We start from the raw sequence: 20373 nt of genomic DNA, 5'->3' as shown, positions 1-20373 counted from the left end.
CCCTCCCTATTGTGTATACCTCCTCACCTATTATTCTCCAATAAAAATTGCACTTCATTCTGATGAGCCCAAATATTAGATGAGATCCAATAGAATTTGCTTCTATTCAACTAATTTTGTATGATTCAACTTATAGTTCTTCATAGAAGTGCTCCGGTAAATACCACAAAGCCTTAACAATTTGGGGGAAAAGATAAGAAGTTATGACCTTCGGCAAGGAAAAAGGTGTACATGAATGCAGCATATCTACTTTCTGGGCCGTAGTTGGTTCTCTCCTACAATATCTGAAATCAATCAAACACATTTGTCACAGCAAAGCAATACCATGTTTTTTGGAGATACACATCTGATCTGTATGAGAAATTTCTTTATCTTTTATTGTCAAGCCTTAACCCATTTTCTACAAAATAAACTTGGTCTTAGAGTGTGTCTTCCTCTTTCTTTCTCTAGCTTACATTACAAACCCGCTTATAGATAAAGGTAACAAGTGGTATTACGTCCAAAATGTTTTTATTTTATCCATGCAACTTTTTTTTCCCCCCATTGGGGAGTGAAGAATGGGAGTTTCAATCTTTCAACATTCATGTAATATACTCAAACACTAATTCATACCTATGTTAACTGTTTTTGCTTCTTAGGACAAAGTTAGGGTGCCTCTAATTTCCAGTTGTAGTTATACTTTGAATCTTTTAATTATAATGAAAGGAAACTTCCATACTATTAAGAGACATAAACCTCTCAAAAGGGTAGTATTTGCCTTTTTATTTTCTTTCAATTTCAATAGACAGAGTATGTTTAAATAAAATCTGTACTGTTTTCATCCTTCTGTATGACAGGAGGCTATTTCACTTGGAGCAGAATCCTGAGCCCCTAACCTGGCATTGTTCCTTTGTAATTAGGAGCTGGCAACGGAGAGAGCACCAAAGCATTGGGAGAAACTATCTGGGCTATTGCTCTAGCCAAATGGAGAGGGTGTCTTATCTGCTCTTATTTTGTATCTCAGAGAGAAATCATGAACATCACTTAACTCTGCCCACAACTTCAACTAATGGACTGATTCAATTAACCACTCTCAGGCAAAATTCCTTTTCTTACTAAGGGACATGTCTCCCTAAGTAGATTAGAGAGATAAATATTCAAGCAGGGCATTTGTACACATTATTTATTTTTCTTCGGTGCCTTTATCCTATAAAGAAGGATGTGATGACTTTAACTGGAACAATGACCACAATTTAGCAGTAATTTCTCTTCCCTTAAAAAGGACACATCATTGCATGGTGGATCCTGGAAAGATAAAGCCTCAGAAGAAATTCTCTGAGGGCCAACCATAATCCCATTTAAAAAACTATATTTAGTTTTAGCAATATAGTGTGAATTTTGTTATTGCCAATTAATTATTTGATTGTGTTTACTGCGTCCTGAGATTTTTTTTTTTTTTTTTTTTTTTTTTGCGGTACGCGGGCGTCTCACTGTTGTGGCCTCTCCCGTTGCAGAACACAAGCTCCGGGCGCGCAGGCCTAGAGGTCTAGCCGCTCCGCGGCATGTGGGATCTTCCCGGACCGGAGCACGAACCCGTGTCCTCTGCATCGGCAGGCGGACTCTCAACCACTGTGCCACCAGGGAAGCCCCGTCCTGAGATTTTTTAAATGACCTTGGAGTATCATTCAAGACAGTATCCTCAAGCAAGTAGATCTCTACTAACAATTATGCCCATAATCCTAAAGCTCCATGTTACCAGTTTAGCAGATCCTCGTTGAAAAATAATTTCTGTACAGCGGTGCTACATTGCTCCTAAGACCCTACACTAATTACTGCAGGGATTATAAAAAGACCAAGACACCAGTATTGTGCCCACCTAACTCTGGAAGTAAGGGAAATCAAACATGTATACAAATGACTATAACAGTATTTATAATCAATAAGATCTATAAACAATAAAGAGCTATACAAAAGCAAATAAATTGTTGTTTCTCTGTTATTATTTAAAGTAGGGAGAAATAACATTTTAAAGGTATTTGAGAGGAGCAACTAATTTTCCTGGTAGAGGATAGTTGGTTAACTAGTTAGCTAGTTAAATTGTTTATGTGTTTGGGATCTTAAAGAGTAATAGATATTTTTCATTAGCAGTTATTTGATGGGAATTACATTCTAGTTTAAAGGAAAGAACGACCAAAAAGCATAGTGGCAGGAAAGCAATGGTTTGTTTTGAGCCAAACTAAGCCAGTTTAGCTAGAGTTTTGAATTATAGAAGAAAGCATCTCTGAGAAAAGCATGGATCTTGAAATGAGGGAGTGTTATTAAATACCAAGAGAATATGTTTATGCCCCATTTCAGGAGCTTTGATAAATTATAAATATTGTTGAGCAAGGAAGTAGCATGACCAGAACAATGACTAATGAAGATATTTTGGCAGCACAGTAGTAAATGATAGCATACCAAAGTGGAATATGAGTGGAGAAGTAAAAGGGTTGAATAGTGTCTCATGAAAAATCATGTCCACCCAGAACCTTAGAATGTGACTTTATGTAGAAAATGTTATTAATTAAGGATCTCAAAATATAATCATCTTGGATTTAGGATAGGCCCAAAATGCTATGACCAGCAATGTCCTTAGTAAGATACAGAGAAACACAGAAAAGAAGGTGATGTGAAGATGGAGGCAGCTTGGAGTACTGTATTTGCAAACCAAGGTATGTGAAGGACTGCCTGCAATCACCAGAAGCTAGGAGAGAGGCACTGGATGGTTTCCCCCTCCCAGAGCTACAGGAAGGAACCAACCCTGCTGACATTTTGATCTCTAGCTCTGTTCTCCTGAACTAAGAGAGAATAAACTTTGTTTTAAGCCACCTGAGTTGTGGCCATTTGTTATGGCAACCCTAGAAGACCAATAGAACAAAGACATCCAGGGGAAGCATAATGAAGATCTGAACTAGAGGGAAAGGAAGTGGAAATAGAAGGGAGCACGTGGACACACTACTTACTGTAAAGTTTATGTGTCTGAGACCCTCACTTGGGCACCCTCCTCCAAGGCTTGTACCAAATTATATATTAATAATTTGGAATTCTTTTATTAAATAAAACCCCCATATCATATAAAGTACAAAGTCTAGACTAGTCCTTGTGTACATAACACCACAACTAACCTATTCAAGTAGGCTGGAGTGTAAGAGTCTAACTTTTCTAATCCAACAATCTCAGAGGCTGGTGGTATTTTTTATCAGAAATGGTAAATTTAAATTTAGAAAAAGAGCTTTTGGAGAACTAAATAAAAATGATGTTTCTGAACAATTTGTAATGTACTTATCCTACAAGACCCAGTCTGGTGCTCGATTTGGCCTGCAGTCTATAGTTTGCTGACCTCTGGTGCAAAGAAACAAGCGTAATACAATGTGGTAAGTGGTAAAATAGGGGTATGTGTAAAGTGCAAAATGGGCACATGGTGAGAGAAGCAGTTTATTGCCATTGTGTACTGGGAAAGTCTTTCTAGCTCCTACTGTGAATTGGGTTTACTTGGTCTTTTTCGGGAAAAAAAAAAGAAAACAAAGAAGAAGAAGAAGTTTGTTGACCTGTGGTTTAGGCCACAAGCTCCACAAGGAAAAGGCTGCATTGTGTGTTCCCCTTTGTATCCATGGTGTTGACTACAGAGTACATCAGATAGATGCTCATTCATCTTGAAAAATGGAAAACCTGAGTCTTGGATACTGATAGGCACTCAAATGCAGATATAAAGCAGGTGTTAAACATATGAATCTCCGTCTCAGGAAAAAATATTGGGGTTGGCAACATGGTATTAGGTAATCAACACAGATGGAATTGCTGAAACTCTGGTATTGACTGAGAGCCTGGAGGGGAGGGTAAGACCTGAGGATGAACTTTGATACTTACAAGAACCATGTTGGTTGCTGTGATGAGTATAGAGAGGCATTTTAGATATACTAACTGTAGAGTCAAAAGAGATACTTTAAATAAATATGCTCAATAAGTTGGTGAAATGGAACTTTATTGTAACTCTGACTTTCTCTGGCTTTTTCTTGTTTGGCCCATCACTTACAGGAAATGTCAAGTGATTCTGAAGACCACCTGGAGTTGCTTTAACTTCAATCCCCTGAGAAGCCTCAGAAGGTCAAGTATTATCTCCTACTGCTTCTCAGATGCCTTTACATCGTACTGAGTTCCTAGTTAATCTTCCCCATTCCTGTAAAATTCACCTGTGCCACTGCTCTAGGAAGAAATGACACACAACCTTTCAATTTTGGAAACTGAGCTTTTCCTCATACACTCAAGGGGATAATTCCACATTTTGAAAATAGGTTTAAAAATATTGAAAGCTATAAAGATTAGAATAGCTCTTTGAAAATTCTCTAAAAGCACATTAAGTGGTAATAATGTACATGGTCTTAAAAATATATATGAATTTAGATTTCAAAAGTAAAGTAAGAAATCATTTTAAGTGAATTTAGAAATACACATAAAACATGATATTATAGTATATAAAAAACACACACACTTATGAATGTACACATATAGAAACCTAAATGCACACATATACACACAAGTTCCATTTGTGTTCATTACTGATAACAGTTCAACAATAGCAATACAAGCATTAACTGAGATCTTACTGTATGCTAAGGATGAACTAGGTCACTCTAAATATTAGTTTCTTTACCCTACCAACAACTCTGTGAGGTAGATAATAATATTTTTACATTTTTCAATTGCTACTTTGTATAGCCTATACAAATAAAATGTTAAAGGAGTCTAAAAATAAAGCAAAAACTTACTATTCAATTTACTTCAATAAATTGTTTATTTAGCATCTTCTATCTTCTAGTCAGTGTGTCACATGCTTAGACAGAATGCCTTACTTCTGCATAAGAAAGATATATTAATGCAGTCATAGGCATCAAAGGAGCTGTGTGCCCCCAAGGAGAATAACAGTCTCCATTCTAGAAGACAGAAACTAAACTGTACAAAATTTTTCAAAAGGGAGATTTTCAGCTTCTTAAAAACAAACAAACAAAGAAAAAACAACCCAATATCCAGTTACCAATGAAACACTGTTAGTTTTCATTTTTCCTTATTCTTCTTCTTTTCCTTCTTCTAGCTTCCATGTAGATCTTGGCTCTATCTTCTGTATTTCAAATAACCCCTAGTTCAGTTCAAAATGGGATCAAGAGAGGAGTGGAAGTGTGCAAATTTCTTCCCTGCTATTCCCCAAGACATGCTTTTAATTCCTGCTTAATTTTAAGAGCCTGACTGCTAATCTCTTTGGGGGGGAAAAAAAAAAAACGGTGAGAGTTGGGGTGTGAGGCCCCAGGGCCTGGGTGGGTTGGTGGCTGCCACCATGTCCTTGCCTGTGTGATGCTGGGCTTCAAGGCAGCCCAGTCCTGCCTGGCTGGGGCCACAACAGCTGTGACAGCTGCTACAGAGAGGAAGGAGAATGCCACAGCCCTAGTTTGGGAGTCATGAGTGTACCTTTCCAGGATCTTCACCCTGATGAAGAACCTGGAAGTAAAGCCTACAGAATGCACCCCCTGAAGTTCTGTGGGCTTTACACCCACACCCCTCAGGCTACACCCTGGAGTTTTTCACTCTCACTACTCTACACTCAGCCTCCAGCACCAGGTTTTGGTTCACAGCTTCTGCTCCAGGAAATTGAAAAAGGCCTTTCAGCTCTGCTAGGTCAATAGTGGGAAGTGTCACAGTCTGATATTTCTGTTGGGTGCCTTTTTATGTCTGTGTCCTGTACAGTTTTTCTTTTTGTTTGTTTCATCTTCAGTGAAGTGACTCAGCTGCTTAAGAATGTGTCCATCAAGGGGTCTGGGCCTCTTGTATCACTCCCCCCCGCCCCAAATTCTATCCCTGTTTCATTCCAAGTCTGGTATTAGAGTCATAATTAAATGCAAACAAAATTGTGATATGATAGATAATCATATTGAAGATCCAGAAGAAGGCAATGTGAAATTCTCTTCTGAACTGGATATGATTTTTAATGAGAGTGATCAGGAATTGTGATACTTAGGCTATCAGAAACATGCCTTTATATGATTATTAGTAACTACTTGGGCAGTCATGGAGATTTGTCAGACACGAGGAGTGAAGCATGTGAAAAAAGTCTTGTCTGACTGGTTTGGGTTGTCTAGTCAAAGAGACACTAAGCCACTAGTGTTGTTATTTGTTTCTATAATGAAGCTTTGTTGGCCTTGCACAGAGGCATAGATGTCACACCAGCACATCATCTCCATGAAATCATCTTTGTGGATAATGATAGTGACTTTGGTGATTTAAATGGAGAGCTAGATGAATATGTCCAAAATAAGAAATACAAGTGTGAGGGATTGATTGGAGGAAGAATGATTGGAGCAACCCACGGTCTAAGAGAACTTCTGGTGTTTCTGGAGTGCAACTGTGAGGTAAATGTGATACAGCTGCAGCCTTTGATGGCTGTTATCCAGGAGGACCAGCAGACCATGGCTTGCCCAGTGATTGTTATCATCAGTGTGGATGCACTCACCAATGGCTCACTGTCCTCTATGATACAGGAAGGATTTAGCTGGGGGACACACTTCAAGAGGGATCTTGCTCCCATTTCTGAGCTAGGAAGACCAGAAGGAGCTCCTGCCTCAATAAAGTCACCTATAAGGGCTGGAGAATTGTTTGCCAGGAACAGATGCTATTGCAATGAATTGGACAGTGTGACAGTGGCATGGATTTCCGGGAAGGAGAAAATGTGGAAATATCATTTAGGATCTGAATGTGTGCAGGTAAGCTCTTTATTATTCCTTGCTCTATTATAAGAGATGTTTTCTGAAAAAGGTAATCATATGGATCTCCTGAAGGCTAGGACACCATGACACATAACTCCTTCAGGTTGGCACATGTTTGGTTGAATAAATATAAAAAGTATTATATTTCCTTAAGATGTGATCTGAGGACCAACAGCTATGCAAATAACCATGAGTGTGTTGAATTGAGAAAAAAATTGAGCTGTAAATTATTTAAATGATATCTGGAACGTACTTACCCAGAAATGCAGATATCAACACAAGGACAATTTGAAAGTGGACAAAATAAGTGTGAGAAAAAGCAGTTAAGAAACTGTTGCTTAGCCCAGAGAAGAATCAGAGGAAACAAGAGGAGACCTGAGGAGACTCTGATGTAAGTCAGGATTTGGTTACCTCACACTATGTGCTGGAAATTTTTAAAAAATTTTTATTGGGGTATAGTTGATTTACAATGTTATGTTAATTTCAGGTGTACAGCAAAGTGAATCTGTTATACATATGTATATATCTATCCACTCTTTTTTAGATTATTTTCCCATTACAGAGTACTGAGTAGAGTTCCCTGTGCTATACAGTAGGTCCTTATTAGTTATATATTTTATATATAGTAGTGTGTAATGTCATTCCCAATCTTCCAATTTATCCCTCCCCTCATTTACCTTCCCCTACCCCAGGTAACCATACGTTTGTTTTCTACATCTGTACCTCTATTTCTGTTTCATAGATAAGTTCATTTGTACGCATTTCTTTTAGATTCCACATATAAAGCGATATCATGTTTGTTTTTCTCTGTCTGACTTATTTCACTCAGTATGACGATCTCTAGGTCCATCCATGTTGCTGCAAATGGCATTATTTTGTTCTTTTTTATGGCTGAGTAATATGACATTGTATATATGTACCGCATCTTCTTTATCTATTCCTCTGTTGATGGACATTTAGGTTGTTTCCATGTCCTGGCTATTGTAAAAAGTGCTGCAATGAATACTGGGGTGCATGTATCTTTTCGAATTATGGTTTTCTCTGGATATATGATAAACAAAATTGATAAATATTTAGCCAGACTCATCAAAAAAAAAAAAAAAAAAAGGAGAGGACCCAAATGAATAAAATTAGAAATGAAAATGGAGAAGTTAGAATGGACACCACAGAAATACAAAGGAACATAAGAGATTACTACAAGCAACTCTATACCAATAAAATGGACAACCTAGAAGAAATGAGCAAATTCTTAGAAAGATACAACCTTCAAGATTGAACCAGGAAGAAATAGAAAATTTGAACAGACCAATCACAAGTACTGAAATTGAAACTGTGATTAAATATAACACAACAAACAAAAGTCCAGGACCGGATGGCTTCACAGGAGAATTATATCAAACATTTAGAGAAGAGCTAACCCCTATTCTTCTGAAACTCTTCCAAAAAATTGCAGAGGAAGGAACACTCCCAAGATCATTCTATGAGACCACCATCACCCTGATACAAAAACCAGACAAAGATATCACACAAAAAAGAAAATGACAGGCCAATATCACTGATGAACATAGACACAAAAATCTTAAACAAGTACTAGCAAACCAAATCCAACAACACATTAAAAGGATCATACACCATGATCAAGTATGATTTATCCCATGGATGCAAGGATTTTTCAATATCTGCAAATCAATCAGTGTAATACACTACATCAACATTTTTTATTCTTTTTTAAATTAATTTTTATTGGAGTTGTTTTACAACGTTGTGTTAGTTTCTACTGTACAGCAAAATGAATCAGCTATACGTATACATATATACCCTCTTTGTTGGATTTCCTTCCCATTTAGGTCACCAGAGTGCATTAAGTAGAATTACCTGTGCTATATGGTACGTTCTCATTAGTTGTCTGTTTTATATATAGAATCAATAGTGTATATGCATCAATCCCAATCTCCCAATTCCTCCCACGCCTCCTTTACCTCTTGGTATCCATACAGTTGTTCTCCATGTTTGTGTCTCTATTTCTGCTTTGCAAATAAGATCATCTATACCATTTTTCTAGATTCCACATATATGCATTAATATATGATACTTGTTTTTTTCTTTCTGACTTACTTCACTCTGTATGACACTCTCTAGGTCCATGCACATCTCTACAAATGACCCAATTTTTTCCTTTTAATGCCTGAGTAATATTCCATTGTATATATGTATACATCTTCTTTATCCATTCACCTGTTGATGGACACTTAGGTTGCTTCCATGTCCTGGCTATTGTGAATAGTGCTGCAATGAACATTGGGGTGCATGTGTCTTTTTTAATAATGATATTCCCTGGGTATATGCCCAAAAGTGGGATTGCTGGGTCATATGGTTGCTCTATTTTTAGTTATTTAAGAATTCTTCATACTGTTTTCCATAGTGACTGTATCAATTTACATTCCCACCAACAGTACTTCAAAACTACAGTAATCAAGACAGTATGGTACTGGCACAGAAACAGAAATATAGATCAGTGGAACAAGATAGAAAGCCCAGAGGTAAACCCACACGGCTCTGGTCACCTAATCTATGACAAAGGAGGCAAAAATATATAATGGAGAAAAGACCGTCTCTTCAATAATTGGTGATGGGAAATCTGGACAGCTACATGTAAAAGAATGAAATTAGAATGCTCCCTAACACCATACACAAAAATAAACTCAAAATGGATTAAAGACCTAAGTGTAAGGCCAGACACTATAAAACTCTTAGAGGAAAACATAGGCAGAACACTCTTTGACATAAATTGCAGCAAGATCTTTTTTGACTCACCTCTTAGAGTAATGAAAATAAAAACAAAAATAAACAAATGGGACCTAATACATCAACAAATTGAAGAATAAAAACCATATGATCATCTCAATAGATGCAGAGAAAGCTTTTGATAAAATTCAACACCGACTTATGCTAATAACTCTCCAGAAAGTGAGAAACTACCTCAACATGATAAAGACCATATATGACAAATCCACTGCAAACATCATTCTCAATGGTGAAAAAATAAAAGCATTTCCTCTAATATCAGGAACAAGACAAGGATATCCACTCTTGCCGCTATTATTCAACATAGTTTTGGAAATCTTATCCTAGCCACAGCAATCAGAGAAGAAAAAGAAATAAAAGGAATCAAAATTGGAAAAGAAGAAAAGCTGTCATGTTTGTAGATGACACGATTCTCTACATAGAAAACCCTAAAGATGCTACCAGAAAACAACTAGAGCTCATCAATGAATCTGGTAAATTTGAAGGGTACAAAATTACTACACAGAAATCCCTTGCATTCCCATACTTTAACAATGAAAGATAGAAAGAGAAATCAAGGCAACAATCCCATTTACCATTGCATTAAAAAGAATAAAATACCTAGGAATAAACTTACCTAAGGAGGCAAAATACCTATACTCAGAAAACTAAAAGATACTGATGAAAGAAATAAAATATGACACAAACAGATGGAGAGATATACCATGTTCTTGGATTGGAAGAATCAATATTGTGAAAATAACTGTACGACCCAAAGCAATCTACAGATTCAGTACAATCCTTATCAAATTACCAATGGCATTTTTCACAGAATTAGAAAAAAATTTACAATTTGCTAGAATTTTTTGTTTGGAAAGTAGGATATAAGTGCTACTGCATTAAAAACAAATAAATAAAAGATCCTAGTTCCATCCATTGCTTCATACCCATTAGAGTTCTATTGTGTGAAAGAAAGTTTAGCAAACCCTAAGTATTCAAAGATGAGTAAGACTAAGCTTGTTTCCCCCAAGAACATACAGTATACCATGGGAGACAAATAAGCAGATGATCATGCTGCTGTTCATTCAATCACTAGGAGTCAAGGCAAAGAGGGAATTACAGGATGACTCCCACAGGATGGGAATAAATGTTGACTTCAACAACAACAAAAAAATGGCAGGGTGTAGTGGAAGAACACAGCTGGCAAGGAAGATGATGAATTAGAAAGTGAAAGACAAAACACAAATTTTGTGGTGCATTTAAAACATTTTTTGGAAGAAATTAATATATCTAGAGGAGTATTACATCAATAGGTTTACAGCTATAGAAGCTATTAGAGCTGAAGATAAAGGCTTCCATGTCATCCCAATCTGGTAGGGAGACATTATGATGCAAAATGGAATGGAATAAAAAGACACACTTTGCGTAAGTTTGCAATGTAGTGAGGGATTGATTTAGAATGTATTGTGTGTGACCTTTCACAAATCACTTCACTTTTGGTCCCCATTTTACTGTTCAGTAAAATTAGAAAATAAAACTAAGAACTTTTTCCAACACTAACATGTATTTTGAATGAATTCCATTTTTTCTCTTTTCCTATCCCTCTGTATCTCCACCAAACTTTGAGAATATCCTTTTAACACACAATAGAATCAGCAAGGTTAACATAATGGGGATTTTTTTAAAATGTCAATTTCCTATGAATTTCTCACTTACGGGTCATGCTACACTGGAAAAAGGTCATCATTAAACAATTTTAAAAGCTGCTCCTGCTCTAAGCTGGAAAAACCATCTTGTTTCCATTTCCCCTACAATTGGGTGGCATTTCTGCTCTTGGAAATCCAAAGGACAGCCCCATGGAAGCCCCACTGGTCATTGTATTGGAGTATGCTGTGCATTCCCATGTCAATGTCAGTCAAGTTCAGTTTTCTCCATAAAAGCTGTAGTCAGTTTCTACCATGTGGAACAGCATTAAGTGGTGGTAATAATAGAATACTCAGCCTTGCACAGAGTAGGTGCTGGTAATATTGTTTAATATTTTATTTATTTATTATTTATTTATTTTAGCTGTGCCAGGTCTTATTTGTGGTGCGTGGGATCTTCGGGGTCTTTTTTTTTTTTTCTTTTTGGTTGTGGCAAGTGGACTTCTTAGCTGTGGCATGTAGGCTTCTAATTTGTGACATGCAGACTCTTAGTTGTGGCATGCATGTAGGATCTAGTCCCCAACCAGGGATCGAACTCAGACCCCCTGCATTGGGAGTATGGAATGTTACCCACTGGACCATCAGGAAAGTCCCCAAAATTTTTTTAAAAATTCAAATCATTTGTTTATGCTAAAAGTTAAGATTTATTTTAGCAGTGTTCAACATGTGATTCTGTGTTAGAGTGCCAAAGATCCTCTGGGTGTTGATCACATAATTTCTAAATTGAACAACAAACAGTCTAAGACTGAATAAGAACTTTGGGTAAACATAAATCAGAAATACAGCAGGTGTTTTTAGCATCTTTTTTTTTTTTTTTTTTTTTTTTTTTCAGTACGTGGGCCTCTCACTGCCGTGGCCTCTGCAGCCGCGGAGCACAGGGTCCGGACGCGCAGGCCCAGCGGCCATGACTCACAGGCCCAGCCGCTCCACGGCATGTGGGATCCTCCCGGACCGGGACACGAACCCTCATCCCCCGCATCGGCAGGCGGACTCGCAACCACTGCGCCACCAGGGAAGCCGTAGCATCTTTTACCACATTTAAAAAATACAATGGCATGGGTCAGTGACTATTAAATTGTGTGTATTAAATTAACATGACAGTCATATTCTAATTGCAAAACACTGTAGTATTATAATTCCTGGTTACCAATTCAGAAAAATGCATCTTAGGGCATGGCAGTAGATTATAATAGAAAAATATGGACCAAATCAAACTTGAGAAGAAGGAAAGTAAAGCTGAATACAGGTGAACATTTTTGAATGAGATGGATGAGCATCTCTGAATGAAATATTCAAGACTGTGCAGCAAACTGCCTCCTGAGGGAAATAAGAAAATTCAATTTCATGGACAAATTAAAATTAGAATCAAAAGTCTCTAAAAGACACACACACACACACACACACACACACACACACACATATTTGTGTTTAGCAAAGACAAGAAGATTACTAGTTAAGTTAATAGATCCTTTACAACTGTATATGTTTTGCTTCCTTTGTTACCATAAATACTTGTAATCATTATTTCTGGACCAAGGTTGATATTTTTCATTGAAATTTAGATACTCTATTTCCTTATCTCCTCTAAACCTGAAGTGTACACATTGTATCATTTTGAATAATTTATCACAGTAAGAAGCTGCACAAGTATAAGTAACAGATTTAAAACCACAATTGACAGAGAGGGCACTCTGCAATGACAGAATCCAGAGTCCAGAATTTTAAAGAGTTTTATTCAGTTCTAGAAATCTTGTTTCCCTTCTTTTTTTCAAATTAAATCAAATTATTTAAACAAATCTCCTCATCTTTGTTTTAAACATTGCCAACGCTAAGTTATTGTGTTGAGGTACTACTGTACTAAAAACCTACATATCTTATTTTATGCCCTCCTACAACATTCTTATAAGATAGATATTATGATCTCCATGTTAGTTATTAAAAAACTGAGGTGTAGAGAAGATATGTAAGTAATGTGTCCAAGTTTATACAGCTAATAAATAATAGAACCAAGATTGGAAATTTTGACTCCAAAGCCTGACTCTCAGCCAATCCCCCAAAAACTTGTGATCAGTTCTTAAACGTTTCAGATATTAAGTGTATACTTTAGATAAAATGTAGTTTTCTCCAAAATGATACTAGATCTTCATAAAAGATACCCATAGGTATCAGAAAGCTCTGGTGCATGTAAATTAATTTCAGAATAATACTTTATAACAAGTAAAATAGAAAAGAATTACAATTGATGTGCACCATGAACTTAGTGCCAAAGAAGAATAGTCTTTTACCATTGATGAAGACTCTCTCCTTGATCAAATGTGAGTCAAGTTTCCCTGTGACCTCTTCTGGACTAGGTCTCAACCTTGTCCCCATCTTGCTGGGCCTGCATAGCCCAGTGTTAGCAAGAATAATGCTAAGTCAGTTTAGAGAGAATCCCTTACTTTTTTTTTTCTGGTTAGAAGATCCCTAACAGTCTTTTTTTTTTTGTTTTTTAACATCTTTATTGGAGTATAATTGCTTTACAATGGTGTGTTAGTTTCTGCTGTATAACAAAGTGAATCAGCTATATGTATACATATATCCCCATATCTCCTCCCTCTTATGTCTCCCTCCCACCGTCCCTATCCCACCCCTCTAGGTGGACACAAAGCACCGAGCTGATCACCCTGTGCTATGTGGCTGCTTCCCACTAGCTATCTATTTTACATTTGGTAGTGTATATATGTCCATGCCACTCTCTCACTTTGTCCCAGCTTACCCTTCCCCCTCTTTGTGTCCTCAAGTCCATTCTGTATGTCTGTGTCTTTATTCCTGTCTTGCTCCTAGGTTCTTCAGAACCATTTTTAAGAATCCCTTACTTTTCATATCTGGTCAAATTCCTCATCTTCCACCATCCACCAGATGATATTTGAATACCCTGACCTGCCTTCAGCAAGAATCCTGTTAAGTCAATTTATCAAGAATTCCCTGCCTTGATGTCTCCTTAGTAATTTTCAATGTATTAACCAACCTTCCCTGCTCCCTGTCTATAAATTCCCACTTGTTCTTGTATTGAGTTTGATACTGAGGTCTCTATTCCCCTGTCACAATAGTTCCTGAATAAAATCTGTTTTTACCACTTTAACTACTATCAGGCTCTATTTTTTTTTTTTTTCAGGCTCTATTTTTTAATTTAACATTTCACATGTAGGGCAGAGAAACTTTAGGAAAGAAATAAGTTTTGAAGAAAATGACATTTTATACCCCATAGTTTTTTCTTCCTATATTTAAAAGACTCTTTGCATGGAAGTTTTTGTTCATTTGCTTTGGCAATATCCCTAAACTCATGGGAGGAAGGTGATTATTTACTTAACTTCTTCAAAATAACAACTTTGCCGGGCAGCGATGGTCTGCATCTTTTATTCAACAAGTGGGTACTCTCTACTGAAAAATTACAAAATCAACCTGAAACATTCTTTGGAGTTACTCTTTCACACCAGTACTCTGCTACTTTGATTAGGATTTACTGTGGTTAAATAATATCTTATCTTCCTGTTTGCTAGCTTTTATGAGTAGAAAATATCTTTGAAGAAGAAAAAAAGCAGTTTGATCCACAATCCTTTCTCCACAGGGTAAACCACTGTTATCATTGATAGTGTTCTTACGAGTAAGATGGTGTTGTTCGAAACTGCATTTCATGAGACAGTCATAAAAGATTTTCAAATATTGTCAAGTGAGCACTTTGAATACTGGAATAACAAAAGCAGAGTTTATCTCACAGTTGATAACAAGTCTTTTGCGATTTTTCTTGTGTGACAAAGAAATCATTTACATCAACTGCAGTAAAACATCAAAACACCGCTTAGCAGCAGGTATTAGATGAACAAATTTCCACCAGCAAAGTTAGCCCTTAGCAAAATGTATAACTTGTGCCTTTATGTCTTTTGAATTTTTATAATATATGATTAAATTATAAGTTTCACAGTCCAGAGAAAGCCCCTTCACTCTAACACGTTCATTTTTAAAATGACTCTGTGTTGTTTCAATGGCATAATTATGCAATGTATTCCATTGCCCAGGGTCCTACAACAGAAGATTTCCCATTATTTTCTAAAAGATCCAGTAAAGCATTCTTGATTTCAATCAGGTCAGACACCCTGTCAGAGTCCAATCTTGACACATCAATGACAAGGCATATCAGAGCTGTCAAAAGTTTACAACATGTAATAAAAACTGAACTAAAGTCAAGCATGCTATCCTCTCGTAGGCCCAGTGAGACTCTAGGCAACCAGTGATTTGTAGGCTTCATTACATCCCAAATGTTCAATGTATCTAGCCCTTGGCAGGGTGTCAAGGACAAGAAATAATCAGTCTTTAGAGATCACTTTTGAAATGCTATGCCCTCTGCTTCCTTCAGGTAAATCATTCCTTCCACGTTTTCAGGATCCACTGATGAAAGCTGATGATTTTCAACAGTCTGTGACAAGCGAGATATCCCCCTCCCCAGCCATGGAGAAAATGATCTCATGCAGTCAGCTTTCACCAGGTGGGCTGTGCGTGATGAGTGATGATCCTCCTGAACTCTTCTTTCAGAGTCAAAAGTAAAAACCAGAATGCTGTACGCGATCTTGTACACAAGAGCGGAATGAGCACCAGAGGAGCAGACAGGAAGAAATTTTAAAATTTATTTCCTGATATTTCATGTCTAGAAACCAAATTTTGTTATGTTGAATTTTTGCATTCAAAACAGTGGACTAATATGAAGTATCTGAAAATGATGTGAACATAAATGATGCAAACTGGTGGCACTGCTTACATTGCCATAACCATTAAATGAAGCTTCTTGTCTTTTTTTATCAACAGATTTTTATTGAAGTATAGTTGATTTACAATGTTGTGTTAATTTCTGCTGTACAGCAAAGTGATTCAGTTATATATATGTGTACATTCTCTTTTAAAGTATTCTTTTCTGTTATGGTTTATCATAGGATATTGAATATAGTTCTCTTGTCTTAATATGACTTTTAGTCCAGCTAATAACATGCTGATAGATCTGCAAAGAAAGTTGTTACTAATTTTCAAGTAGCAACTTTTTTCCTCATGATAGGCTTGCATTTTTTTTTCACTCACTAAAATTCCAGCTATTTCAACCATAACAACCACAACAATTTAAGTTGCTCCTACCAATACAGTATAGCTAGTATATTTATTTAAAAAAATATTTTTAAGAACTGATGATCTATTTTCTAGTTAATTTAGACCTCTAATTTCAGCATCTCACTTCATACGTAGTCCAGGTTTGGTTAATTCCCTATAATTTGTGATTAGAGATGATATAATGCCAATAAGGGTAATAAGAAAAGCGAATGACACCCCAAATTTCCATTTTGGAGAAAATATGTGGAATGATATGCTGATAAGAGAGATAGAAAACAAAGATTCAAATATAATGCAACAGTTACAGAACATGGTGGATGATTTCTGGTTTTACTGTAATGTTATGTGTTAATGTGAAAATATGACACATTGAATTTATTTCCCAAATATCTGGCTTTTGAAAACTGAATGGATAAGAAAGTATTGATTATGAAGCATAATTAATTCAATAATTGAGTCATATATATTCCCAATAATTCATGAAGAATATACATGTATATAGACATATAATCTTTTATAAAATTTTAATTAAAATATTTTTGCTTCCTTACTATGTAAAATTTAGTAAATATTTTATGAAACACTGCAAATTGTAATGCAGCACTATATTCTTCATGACAGAAAAAAAGTTTTCCAAAATGTAAAAGTCAATTTGAAAAGCAAACACATCCCAAATTACAGATTTTTTCTGCTAGTGAATTATCTTTCATTATTTTTATTTTTAAGGATGTAAAATAAATATTTTCTTGCTAAATGCTTGATGTTTCTTTTTTAAAAAAATTTCTTCATGTGTTTTAATATTCTAGTTCAAGGTGAATAATATTGGGCCTTCATGTTACAGTTGTTTAGGATATATGTTAGGATATATAGATATAGATATAGATATAGATATAGATATAAATTGCAGAATTTTGTGTAGTATATGCCATTCCTTTAAAAATCTTATATAAGTATATATGTATATATTTCTTTATACTTAATTATATACTTTATATATAGAGAGATATAGAGGCATAGATATAGTTATCTATACCACAAAACTTTTGGAAATCTGCAAAATTTTCTTTTGCAATTAATTACCACATTTATATTTATCACTGTAAAGAAGAAATTTTTTTCAAGTTTTATCTCTCTCAGGCAGTTAGGATTACCATGTATGCTTATTTTCTGGTCCCAGTCTCTCACATTTTTTTAATTAATTATTTCTTTTATTTCAAATTCCACCTCCCCCAAAAGCACCACACACACGCAACAAAATGTTCCAATTTCTCCACTACTTTAAAAAATAATTTAAAAAATCCTACAATTACATCCCTCTGATCCTAGTCAAATAACCCACAAACAAATGAACATAATCTAAATAGAGGCTATATGGCAGATATCTCAATCCACAACCTATTATAACCTTAAAATACAAATGGGGAATGCTTTTCAATGTGTTGTAAAATGAATGTCACTTTGAATTGAAACATCACAGATTGAATACATGTGCTTATGTACCAAAAATCTGTTAAGAGTTTTAAAACATACATATCCACCAACATAAAATAAATAGGAGAAAAAAATGAAAAACAGATGTCAACCAAATTTGGAAGATGGCAAGGTGACAGACAAGTGATACCTGACTTGCCAGGAAAAAAAAAAAATATGACCTCTCCAGGATCAGAGGAGAGTCAGCTAGAAGCTGGCCTGGGATAGGTTTGGGTGTTTGGGCAACAGCTAGCTCTGAGTGAAAGTCTTTGGAAGAATTAGTCAAGCCTCCATAAGCCTGAAGCCCTTGCATCTGAGCAACTATCTCTACCAAAGATGAGGGGAAACAGGAAGCTATCCATCCAAAGAGAGTTAACTGAAGAGATTCTGCACATGGAATTTTGGGCAAAGTTGAGAGTAGAGGTGAGGCCAAGTACTCAACACAGAAAGTTGAGGTAAAGGCCTCTATATTTATATGGCCAATGCCCCAACCTAGAATATTAGAGAGTCCAAGAGAAAAGATCTATAGACATCTGCATTTAGAGGAAATTCCTACAGGTCTGGTAAGTCTTTGTGTTATCACTGTGGAGTGAGGCCTGGTAGAAACAAACCTTGTTCATACACCAAAGGTTACAATCACCTTTTCAGTGCCTCATAACATAAATATAAATGGAAAATAATAATAAGCAGACATTTGAGGAAATCCACTGCTATAAAAGAGATAAAACCAAACAACAAGCAACAAGCATGCAACAAAATAGATAAAAGGAGCAAAGAGCAATTTGGAGGAAACAGGGATCACTAGGGAGTGATGGGAAACTTCAAAACATCTATTAATCTTCAGAGAGCTGTAAATATTACCAAAAAAAGGTACTACAGGAAAAGAAAATCCAGACAATAAGAAAAAGCTCCAGAAAATTCTAAAAAGAGGGGCAAAACCAAAAAACAAACAACCACCTCTACCAACACCACCACCACAAAAATAGAGAAGAAGGGAAGCTGAAGTTGGGGATGGACTTCAGAAAGAAAAACTGGAGTAAAAGTGATATGGAAATGTAGAAAGAAAGAAAGAGTTTTAAAATAATTAATTTACAAATTTCAACATTCAATTAATACAGAAGTAAACAAGAGAAAAACTAGAGGGAAATCTTTTAAGAAATAATATAGGAACATTTTCTTAAACTAAAGGATATAATTTTTCACTGAAATAAGCTACACTGGGTACCTAGAATAATAAATGAGACCCCACACAAAAACATAATTTTAATAAAATTTCAGAATCATAGGCTGAAAAATAAGACTATGATCTTACAGAGAGAAGAAAACTGTGCATATATTAAGAATCCAAAGTAAGAATAGCATCCAATGTTTTAATAGTATTGCAAATAGAAGGCATTGGAACAATGCCTTTTAAAATATGAGGAAAAATAGCTGTCAGTCCAGAATTTTTCATTGAAATGAACAGCTACTCAAGTGTAAGAAGCATAATATTTCAAAAAAGTTTTCAAAAATATTTCAAAAGATCAGCCAAGCATCTTCCTAAGGCAGTTGACCTAGAAGACCTTAACCTTTTCCTCGGCAACACTAAAATTTAGACAAACTTCTTCCTAACTCTAGGTCCCTGACTTCCTTTTCTTAGAGCATTTACTTTAGAAAGCTTAGAATTATAAATTATCTCTTTATTCCTTTGAGATGTAAATTTTTTTAAAAAGACTTGGCGGTTTTACAACCCAGGCATATCTTTCTCTGGGACCTGGGAGCCATCCCTTTGTAATGTCATCACCAAGGAGGATCATGGTCCTATCTCCCATTTCCCTGGCAGAGTAGGAGCCTAACTTAGGCAGGCACCTTTCTCCAAGCTGTAAAACTACCTCTTGTTTTAAAGATATGAGAGTTTATTTTACTTTGGATAAAACCAATAGCAAGCACAGATGGCCTATGATTCCTCCCCCCCACCTCTCAAAAACTTGCCAGTTCTTTGTTTCAGCAGAGTTGAACTCAGACAGGGTTCTGGTCTCACTCCCCTGTTATAATAGCCTTGAATTAAGTCTTCCTTGCATGTTTACATTTGTACAGTGTAATTTTTGCTTTGACACAACTATAACTTATATTCCAAAAGAAGGCGTAAGAGATAGCATCCAAAATAGAATATGTAACAGGAAAGAGGCAAATAGAGTCCCCGAGCTGACTATGAAAGAAATCCTAAATGAGAGTTGTCAGAGTTTGAAAGCATAAAATACAGTGGGAGAGAAAGATGGAAAGTATGAGGAGAATGAAAGTACCCAAATAGAACTAGTAAATTCCTAGGTGAGTCTTACCATATTAAGAGGAGCTGTATGCTTCTACCAGAAATTTGGTGGTGAGTTAGTACAAGGGTACATAGAAAACTTAACCAAAGAAGTAGCTAGGAAGTTATTAATGCCATCGAACATAAAAAGTTGGATGATAAAAACAAGTATTTTTTATGCTCTGAAAAATATTTACACAAGTCAACATATTAGAAATCCTAAATA

At 35.9% G+C, this 20373-nt stretch overlaps 1 pseudogene; it reads left to right on the top strand.

The window, feature by feature from the left end:
• The first annotated feature begins 5985 nt into the window (after window positions 1-5985).
• LOC132413599 (polypeptide N-acetylgalactosaminyltransferase 11 pseudogene) lies at window positions 5986-7165 on the top strand (annotated as a pseudogene).
• The last annotated feature ends 13208 nt before the right edge of the window (window positions 7166-20373 follow it).

Source organism: Delphinus delphis, chromosome 18 (assembly GCF_949987515.2).
Source record: "Delphinus delphis chromosome 18, mDelDel1.2, whole genome shotgun sequence".
NCBI lineage: Eukaryota > Metazoa > Chordata > Mammalia > Artiodactyla > Delphinidae > Delphinus > Delphinus delphis.
The sequence above is the reverse complement of the archived record's forward strand: the minus strand, read 5'-3'. Positions and strand labels throughout refer to the sequence as shown.